Here is an 11,216-nt window from a genome sequence, read left to right as displayed (position 1 = left end):
GCATGTTGGCTTCTCTGACAGAAAATGTAGTTAAGTTTTCGAGTTTGAGGTATAAGTAAGACTTAGGGCAGGGGTAGCCAAAGTGGTCTATATAGACCCTTAGGGGTCTATTTAACAACAGTAGGGGTCTACCTGACCCAAGGGGTCGAATGGGCGGGTCTATTGGGACTCGAAGGGAAAACAGTTCTTAATACGCAAATCACACATATCTAACTGCGTACGTAAAAATTTAAATTATTTTTATAATTGACTTAATATTATATTCTTTATAGAAAATAAAATAATACATCAGAAAACAATCTGCCCCTTTTTTTCTTTATGGGTTTTCGTATGTATACCGTGACGTCACAACTTCACCTTGTGACCAGTTTGTAATTTGCCCGACTCATAGTATGTAGCCAGAAGAGCGATTGAGGCTTATCCGTGTCTCTTGCTGGCGAACCCATCAACCAATTAGGAGCCTTTGGCGCAGACTTGGCGAGCGACGACACTGCCGTTGGCTTTCTATGCATTAAGCGCGAAGGGAATCTAACTAAAAACAGAACTAAACTAAAAACAGAAATATTTTAACTAATAACAGAAATAAATTAAATGTGGAGCTTCGACGGGATTTACGGTTAAAATTGACTAATTTCGAACCCAATATAGCGAACCTTGCCAAGAAACACCAGGCACACTCATCTCATTAAGAAGTAAAAAATCTGTAGCTACTTTACTTACTGTTTCTGATTTATTAAATATTTAGACTAATATATAGTTTTATTTTAATTACCTGAAAATTACCTTTGTGGGGGTCTATGGAGATTTCGAAAAATTATATAGGGGGCCATGATCAAAAAAGTTTGGCGACCCCTGACTTAGGGGGATCAGACATACATTATTTACCTAACTGTCAAACAATGGTTTTCTCGAAGGAGGAGCCAGCTGTTTACCCTTCAGGATCAAATAACGTTTTACAGTTTGTTAACTAAAAATAAGCAGGTGTTCCATCACTGAACACCGTTAGCATATGTTTATTAGTAGTTGAACACCAGGAAGATTTCTGTGAACTGAAAAATAACAGCTAAGCAATTTACAATTTAGTTTATTTTTTGTGTATCTCGAATGATTATTGGTAGTTTAAAACTAATGAGCACTTTTTGTGCATAGTGCTGGAAATGGATTAAAAATTTAATAGAAATTAAACTCGAGGTTCCTTTCATGTGACGGATATTAGTATCTTTGCTGAGAAAAGCTAGTAAACAGAGTTTTTGAAATCGGAATAAATTATTTCATTATTTTTAAATGGTTCAAACCCAAAGAAAAAGTCTTTAAATCAAATAACAGATAATAATTGAATCTTAAAATAATTAGACTGAAATTTCATGATAAGCAATTAGAAGTAAAATAAAGAGAGTGAGAGAGAGATGAGTCTAGTTAGAAAGAAAATATTTGTGTAGAATTAAAATGAAGAAAGTAAAAAATACAATAATCCAACATCCAAGTTTTAGTTCTCTATATCGTATAGAGATGTGTTATATAAGCATATTATACTCTAAGTAAAGTGGTAAAAAGCATTTTGTGACGTATTTTTTTGTACAACTGGACTATTGTAATGAGCTGAATGATGAGTTTTATCAGAAGTACTTTATTAATTAAGTATCTCGGGGTCTCTATCGATATTTATCCATGTATTGTCGAGCAGCGAGTACCATATGTATATGGATCACAGCCACTATTATACTATAACACTAAAAGAAAATCGTGTACTTGAGAAACTTAAGATTGAGTCTACCAGGAAAATTAGTGTGTGTGTGTGATTATGGCAAAGCCTCGAGGACTATCTGCCTAAGAGGAGGGATGCCTTCGTGGAGGACTTTCTAAGGGAAATTGGCTCGTATACACGTTACACATGGGGAAAATCACGAAAACGCCCATGCAGCCAGCCCGTTCGCGGGATTTGAACCTCGGACCGAACTACCAGTGTTCAGCGACTTTACCACTCGGCCGCTGGTGGGCCCAGGAAAATTAGAAATGAGCTTCAAATTTAAAGCTCCAAAGTCACTCTGCACATTTTTTATGACGCATTTCCATTTTTATTCAGTCTTTTTGTTTCATATTAAATTTTATTTTAACAAACGTTTTGCAAAGCATTCCAATTTGTAAATTATAATCTTTAATCTTACTGTAAGCATGAACCCTATTAGTGGCTGAATGGTTAAAATCGCTGAATGCTAGGAGTCTGAACGCAGTGCCATTTCAGGCGAAGAGGCTGGCTTCATGGTTGGTTTCGCGTATGTGTAACGTGAATACAAGCTAATTTCCTTTAGAAAGCATTGCCATATTTAAATAACCTAGACTATCGTGTAAACAAAGAGACATCTGATAAGAGACTCTTTACGAAAACGATATGTACATGTCGAAAGTATGCAATTAAATTCTAGACATGTTGTTTAATTATATATTTATACGTAAATGTAGTATATAGATTGTGCGATGCATTTATTATTTGCTAACAATTTTTTGGTGTATTTTATAAAGAATTTAAATACTTCTTACATAATAACACAACCGAAACAATGAAGAAGAGAAAGAAATACTCAACTAGAATACATAACTTAGAAGGGAATTGGATGGAAAAAAAATAACATGAAAGACAGTGATATTTAAACCTCAATGAATTAATATGTGTTGTTTACTGTCCTGATAAATATTTTATGCAGCTTTGCAGTAATTAAGTCTTTTAATTAAGTGTTGTTTAATTAGGTTTTTGTTACATCGTGTGGAATTCGACCATTTAAGGTAATGTGGATTACCTCATAACAGGAAGTGCGTATAAATGAGCAACTGTAATTATTTCATAAAAAAATTATCATTACGAAAATCTATTACACAGGGTATTGTTATTATGCACGGCGTTAGAAAAAAATGTCCCTGAAAAACTTCCAGTAAACATGTTTCCAGAAAAATTTAAATGTTTCTAGAAAAATGTATATCTATTTTCTTATTTTTCCAAAATTTACAGCGGCCCACCAGCGGCCGAGCGGTAAAGTCGCTGAACACTGGTAGTTCAGTCCGAAGTTCGAATCCCGCGAACGGGCTGGCTGCATGGGCGTTTTCGTGGTTTTCCCCCATGTGTAACGTGTATACGAGCCAGTTTCCCTTAGAAAGTCCTCCACGAAGGCATCCCTTCCCTTAGGCAGATAGCCTTAGTGTGCTTTGCCATTGTTCAGGAACGTGCACTAACTCAGTTAATAAACAATAATTTAATATGTTCATTATAATGTAGATTTTTTTTGTGGCAACAGTGATGTTGTTTACATATTACTTTGAGCATGATAACGCATGGGATGTTATTCTTTTTTATATGTTTAGAATGTTAAATAAAATAGTTCGTTGTTAATTAAAAAGGTTTTCTCTGCTAAATATTACCATTCGTCCGAAGTTATTAAATAAGTAAAGAAATTGATCTAATTTCAAAGAACTGGCGGCCTTTGACAGGACGGAATGGTTATTTGAAGAAAACGAAACAACGGTTGAAAACGAAACATCGATTTCGTATTGGAATTTATCAAGTGAGTTTATGATTTATTTGATTATATCCTTTATTATTTGAAATATTGGACATATTGAATTTAAAATCATGGAATTTTTATTAAAAATGCGTAAGCCACTAAGGCAATCGTTTACGATTACTGCCAATGCTTTAGAGGCTGAAATTCTAAAGCCTGACATGGAGATTAATCAACTCCAAGTATTGAGCTCACAGTTGGAAGGAAAATTCAACAGATTAGATGAAGTTCAATCACAAATTTCCAAACTTTTATTGGAAGGTCAAAACGAAAGTGAATATTTAGCTGATTTTGACACGAATGAAACATATCGTGATAAATATATCAGTTTAAAAACAAAAGTAGAAAACAAAATGGTGAATTCCACTCCTGTAATTACACCTGGAATTTTAGAAAATTCCACGAAAAGGAACTTTAAATTACCAAAGTTAGAGCTTCAAAAAATCAATGGGGAGACCCGAAATTGGTTAGGATTTTGGGGACAGTTTAAGAAGATTGACGAAGATGTAAATATAGATGACGATGACAAATTTCAATACCTATTGCAGGCAACGGTCGTTGGATCTCCAGCGAGAGAGCTCATAGATAGTTATCCTCCCTCTGGCGCGAATTATAAAGAAGCTATCAAGCAGCTAAAATCTCGATTTGCACGAGACGAATTACTGGTAGAAATCTATGTTCGCGAATTATTAAAGTTGGTTTTGGCTCAAGCTAGCAAAAAAGGAAATATGACTCTATCCAACTTATATGATAAGTTAGAGGCGCAACTCAGAGCTTTGGAGACGTTGGGGGTAAAAAGTGAGATTTATGCAGCTATGCTGTATCCCCTGCTGTATAGAGTCTTCACTACCTGAAGAAATTCTGAGGGCATGGGAGCGATCTCGCCAGCGTAGGGAAAGTGTGGCACACACTGAAAATTTGGAAAATTTATTGCATTTTCTCCGAATTGAAGTTGAAAGTGAAGAGCGTCTTCAGTTGGCCCGTACAAGTTTTTCTGCTCCAGACAAATTGGACTCGGTTCCAGCCACAGCAGCTTGCATTTATACAGGAGATTCAAAGAAGAAACAGCTTAATTTTTGTGTTTGGTGTGACAAGGAAACACATAATTCTTATGAGTGCTTTAAGCTGCACAGCCTTTCATTGGAAGATAAGAAAAATTTATTAAGAAAGAAAAAAGCTTGTTTTAACTGCCTAAAAATTGGGCAAAAAGTTCTGTGAAACGCCTAGTTTGCAACAAACGTCATGTAACGGTGATGTGCAGAGAACTAAAAGGTTCTAGAAGTTCAAAAAAGGAAGCACCTAAAGCAGCTAACGAAACAAGAGAGACTTTATTGTCTAACCAAAAACTGCAAACAACTCTTCTCCAAACTATTATGGTGAAGATTGTCCATAATGGAAAAAAGGAGTTTGTGAGAACTTTTTTTGACAGTGGGTCACAAATATCTTACTTACGGAAAGACATAATAAAGAGACTAGATTTAGTCCCATTAGATCAAGAGACTTTGAGCCACAATTTGTTTGGTGGAGTTGAAACTGAATCTTAGGTTCAGTCCATGGTATTTTTGATATCGAAATACAAGGAACGGAAAATAAATTCAAATACGAATTATAGGTTTTAGAAAAAGACAAAATTTGTGGATACATTCCTAAGGTGAAACTCAAACATATATGTTCCTCACTTCGAGATCATAAAATCAAAATCAGTGATTCTGGAAGAGATGTACCAGATATAGGATTGTTAATAGGAGCCGACTATTCCGGACAGTTGATGACGAATAATATCATTCCAATTGACAAAAACCTTATTGCCACTGAAACAAAATTGGGTTGGACCCTAAAAGGCCCAGTGCAAAGTTATAATACCTTGCTTGGCACCGTCGGACTTTGTATTTGGATCTCACAGAACTATGGAATTTAGAGACAATTGGCATAAAAGATCCGGCGGAAGTGAAGACTAAGGAGAATTTAGACAATGAAACGATCAAATTTTTCCTAGAGAACATTAAAGTAATCGAGGGCAATAGGTATGAAGTCTGTTTGCCTTGGAAGGATAGTCATCGGATTCTTGAAGATAATAAAGATAAAGCGGAAAAAAGACTTTTCGCCAATACACGAAAGCTGCAGAAGATGGGATTTTTCGAAGAATATGATGGTATTATCAAAGGATGGCACGAGGAAGGTATAATTGAAATAGCTCCGAATAATAGTGATACTGGTCACTATTTATCTCATCAAGCAGTAATCAAGGATTCCAGTCTTACTACGAAAGTGCGACCTGTATTCGATGCATCATTGAAGGATGAAAATGGGAATTCCTTGAATGCTTGCCTCGAAAAGGGGCCGAATTTAGTAGAAATACTTCCAAAACTTTTGATACAATTCCGGCAACATGCAATTGTTGTTACTACGGATATAAGGAAAGCTTTCTTACAAATCAGTTTGTGTGTCCGAGACAGAGACTTTTTGAAATTCCTGTGGTGGAAAGATTCAAACAAAACCGAGATTATTACTACAGACACTGTCGTGTCGTGTTCGGCATTTCTTCGAGTCCATTCCTGTTGGGAGCAACGATTTCTTACCAATTGTATAATGCTCTACAAGATTTAAGAGGAACGGCACTTAGATTGAAGAAATCCTTTTATGTCGACAATTGTATAGCTAGTTTCGAAACTGAAGAAGAAGTAGTCAAGTTCAAAGAAGAGTCCCAAACTCTAATGTCTTCAGGAGGTTTTGACCTTAGAGGGTGGACTGCTGCACCATTCAAAGATAGAAGCATGACTTCCTATCAGAAGGTCATTCCAATTCTGGGACTCTCATGGAACACCGAGAATGATGAAATCTATTGCAATTTAACCCCTTTAACATTTTAGGAGAGTGCCCACACGAAACGATCTCTTTTGTCAGTCTCACAGAGGATATTCGATCCCATCGGATTTACAAGTCCAACCACATTAATTCCAAAACTCATTCTGCAAAAAACATGGAAGATGAAACTTACCTGGGATGAAAATCTTCCACAAGGTATAGAATGAGAATTTCAGACTTGGCTCAAAAGACTACACTTCTTGAATTATTGTAAAATTTCAAGAAGGCTTGTGATTGGACCTTTCGATGACTGCTCTATCTCTCTACATTGTTTTAGTGATGCTAGTAAGGTATCTTATGCAGCATGCATTTTCTTACATGCATATTTTGAGGGCAAAACTTCAGTACAGTTGGTATTATGTAAATCAAGAGTAGCACCTGCCAAAGAAGTAACTATTCCCAGATTAGAGTTGCTTGGAGCACTTATAGCTTCTCGGCTGTACCGTCAAGTTATTGACGCTCTTAAATTGACAAAGTGCCAAGTGTACTTTTGGAGCGACTCGTCTGTAGTTCTGACATGGATAAAAAAAAGACTCCCACTGGAGTGTTTTTGTGGCCAATCGTGTAGCTGAAATAAGGAGATGCACAAATCCGGACGACTGGCATTATGTACCAAGCTTAAGCAATCCAGCTGATCTTCCCTCTAGAGGGTGCGATGCCAAAATGTTGCTACAGAGCAGATGGTGGGAGGGGCCGGATTGGCTTAAACAGGAGCCGGATAAATGGCCTCTCTCTGAAGAGTCAGAACTAGAAACTGATGAAAGTACAGTTAATTCAGAAAAAAGGAAAAATGTGGTTTCTAGCGTTTCCTGTAGAACCCCAAACTTTACAGAAACATTCACTCGATTTTCTGGATATTATAAAAATGTGAGAGTATTAGCTTGGATCCTTTAGATTTCTTAACAACAGTCGTTATAGAAAAAACGAAAAATTTAATAAGGAATTAACCTCAGAAGAAGTGAGTTTTGCACAGAAAAGGTTGTTATATTTAATCCAAGCCGAAAACTTTCGGAATACTGATGGAAAAAATTTGAAAGGGATGATTACATTTAAGGATGACTTTGGACTTCTTCGAGTAAGAACCAAACTAATTTTAAGTGACGAAGACGAAAACTTTAAGTGTCCTATTCTATTGCCAGGGAACCATGCACTAGTTCATCGCCTAATAGAACAGAAACATCGGCGACTGCAACATGCAGGTACAGGGACCTTGATCTGCAACTTGCGAGATTATTGGATTGTCGGTGTGAGACGTCTTGTGAAGAGAATTTGTTCAAAGTGTGTTATTTGTAAAAGATTCAAAGGCAAATCAGTTCAACCACCAGTTGCACCCTTACCAAAGGACCGCATTAAATATGCTGGAGCTTTTGAGGTCACTGGCATCGATTTGGCTGGCCCATTGTATGTATTGTCTGGCGAAAAAGCATGGATTGTGATTTTTACTTGTGCGATCTATCGTGCTGTACACTTTGAATTGACGAAATCTTTATCAGCAGATTCATTTATAATGGCACTCCGAAGATTCATTGCAAGAAGGGGTAGAATAAGCATCTTATATACTGACAATGGTACCAACTTTGTAGGAACGAATAATGCACTAAACGAACTTGATTGGGAAAAAATAATGGAGTTCTCAACAATTGAGAAGATTAAATGGAAATTTAATCCTCCAACCGCTGCCTGGTGGGGAGGATTTTGGGAGAGGTTGGTAAAAGATCTTTTAAGACGGATGGTAAAAGATCTTTTAAGACGAGTTTTGGGCTCTAAAACGGTCAGTTACATTGAGCTGGAAACTATACTATGCGACTGTGAAGCAACAATGAATTCACGACCCTTAACTTACTTAGAAGACGGGACTGCGGAGTTAAAGCCATTGACACCTGCATATTTTATACAAGGAATCCCTCACCATGATGTAAAGGATCTGGATACTATAGATAGCAAAAGTTTAAATCGTCGCTTGCGGTATTTACAAAATCTTCGGATTGCTTTACGCTCGAGATTCAGAAATGAGTACCTAGCCATGCTAGTCCATAGAAGAGAACGAAAAGGAGACACTTTAGAGGTGGGTGATGTGGTGCTGATTGGAACTCCGGAAAAGCGCATCAACTGGCCACTGGGACTTGTTGTCCAAGTATTTCCAGGTGCAGATCGTCATGTAAAAGTGGCAAAAGTAAAAACGGCTGACGGAGAAAAAATAAGACCCGTCCAAAACCTGCAGCCTTTAGAAGTGACTCGTCCCTCAGAGCTACCTCAGCCTCAAGTCTCGTTAAATCCAGATCAAGATGCGGATCTTAGAAGTTCCCCCCAACTACCAACAGCTCTGGATGGTCAGATTGATACCTCAGAGCCTCTGACTGAGTCCCCTACAATAGGCAGACCCATAACCACTAGGGTCGGAAGACAAGTAAAAGTTCCTCATCGACTGAATCTCTGAACTGAGTAGAGAATATGTTGCAATTTCCTAAAATTGCAAGGTGGGAGGATGTTCAGGAACGTGCACGAACTCAGTTAATAAACAATAATTTAATATGTTCATTATAATGTAGATTTTTTTGTGGCAACAGTGATGTTGTTTACATATTACTTTGAGCATGATAACGCATGGGATGTTATTCTTTTTTATATGTTTAGAATGTTAAATAAAATAGTTCGTTGTTAATTAAAAAGGTTTTCTCTGCTAAATATATTACCATTCGTCCGATTTTATTAAATAAGTAAAGAAATTCATCTAATTTCAAACAGCCATAATTAAATAAACCAAACCAACATTTATAGCAATTTATTTAGTATCATATCATAAATATCACCGCAAGTTTATATAACTTTTTAAATAAATTAATATATTATTTAGATTTTACATAAGAATTGCCTTACATTTAATGAAATCTATTATACAGATGTACTAAATGTGAAATATTCTATAAAAGAGATTTAAATTTAATAGAATTAATCATGTGATTGTGTTATGTGGATAATCAGATATAAATTTAAACTAGCTTTTTGGAAAATTGTGCAATATGTATATCAATGTAGAGGTTACATCGATTATTTTTTTTAATCGTTTTCGTCATAAAGGTCTAATAATATTCCTAATTCGTAAAGCCGTAGATCATACTCCTAATTAATAATGATTCGTAAAAAATCATATTCCCAGTTCGTAAAGCCGTAGATGCTGTTTCAAGGCCGTAGATGTTAGATATATCATCATTTATTCTTTAAGGGGCTATGTACAATTCTAAATTTCATTTTGTATAATTTTTTTTTAAGATTAGATTTTAATTTAGAATTAAGATTACATTTTAATTTAGAATTATTTGGTCCTGTTATTATATAGATTTAATCGTACAGGAACAGACGTTCTGAAAACGAGAGACATAAAGAAAAACAGTCATGTGAGCTTTTGTTGAGCGATGGGAAGCTTAATTACATTACATTGTAAAGCAAATTTTATAATTTTTGTGTATAAAGACCGGATACCAAATTTTTAAAGTTAATTTTGACAGATTAAAACATGTTTCAGGAAAATCTGTATATTTCTCTTATTGGTCTGAAGTATTTAATAATAAAGAAATAATAAAAAAAGGAAATAAATTCATATTGCACAGTTCTGAAAATACACTGCTTAAAATTTATATAATTAAAAAAAATATTTAATTTTGGAAAATCTTGTTCCTCAGATTCTAAATATTTTCCATCTTCAGCGACAAAGTTTAAATTTATGATGTTTTTATTATACGTATAATCGGGAAGTTTCGCCTCCTTAATCGAACTACATGGATATGCAATTTTATTGGAAAAAGATTAAAATGTTGTATTATTAATTATTCTTATTGCTGAAGTTTGGCCAAAAAAGAAAGAAAAAGAAAAAAGTCAATTAAATTTAATTGACATTTTTAATATAATTCATAGATGAAATTATATATTAATTAAATAAACCTGTATGTACGAATACGTATATGCAAAAGAGGCAAAGGGCTTTATCAAAAACAAACAAGGAAGGGCGACTTTAAACATGTTTGGAAAACTCTGAACTAAACTTTTCTGGGTTTTTCCAGTAGATGTTTAAAGAAGCCTAGAGGGAATTACACGCATCAATTTACTACATAGCTAATGTCCCACTGGTAGTAGGCATCATTTCTAACATCCCCACTACAAAATTGTCGAGCGCCTCTTCTTATAGAGGCTTAGTTACAGACTGTCAATTTCTGTTAATGTCATTTGTGATAATTACCAAGAATACATAAAAAAAAAAAAAAAAAAAAAAATCAAGTCAGTTGAAATAAACAAATAAATTGGGACTGAAAGGGTTAAACAATTTAAGATGTTTTTTTTAAATTTTCAGTATTTAGTTATTATGATTTTAAGCAGCAAAATCATCTTCTCCGAACGCATTTGTTAAATGTATTTATCTCCTCGAAAAAAGTATTTTTCCTTTCATTCAAAGATTTTATTATTTTGACAACTTGTAAATCCTTGTTTTTGATATTATGCACTATATCAGATGTAAAATCATAAATTTTTGCTTATACAAAATTCATAGATTCATCAGTCTATTTGAATTAATTGTGTTTCTTACATCCAAAAGATGCTTAATATGAAGACATATATTAATAGAGTTTTATGATATATTTTCAGTGGGAAATTTGCACTAACATACACACACATTAAAATAATTGAGTCACAGGATCAGTAAGTAACCATAGTTATTACCAAAATAAAAAAGGACAATGTACAGTATAATAAAGACTACAAAAATGAATGAGGACAATATTTAAAATAAATAAGGACTATATACAA

This window comes from Stegodyphus dumicola, chromosome 1 (assembly GCF_044657685.1).
Source record: "Stegodyphus dumicola isolate Sdum_Otavi_A_Nest chromosome 1, ASM4465768v1".
Classification (NCBI taxonomy): domain Eukaryota; kingdom Metazoa; phylum Arthropoda; class Arachnida; order Araneae; family Eresidae; genus Stegodyphus; species Stegodyphus dumicola.
Note: the sequence above shows the minus strand (reverse complement) of the source record.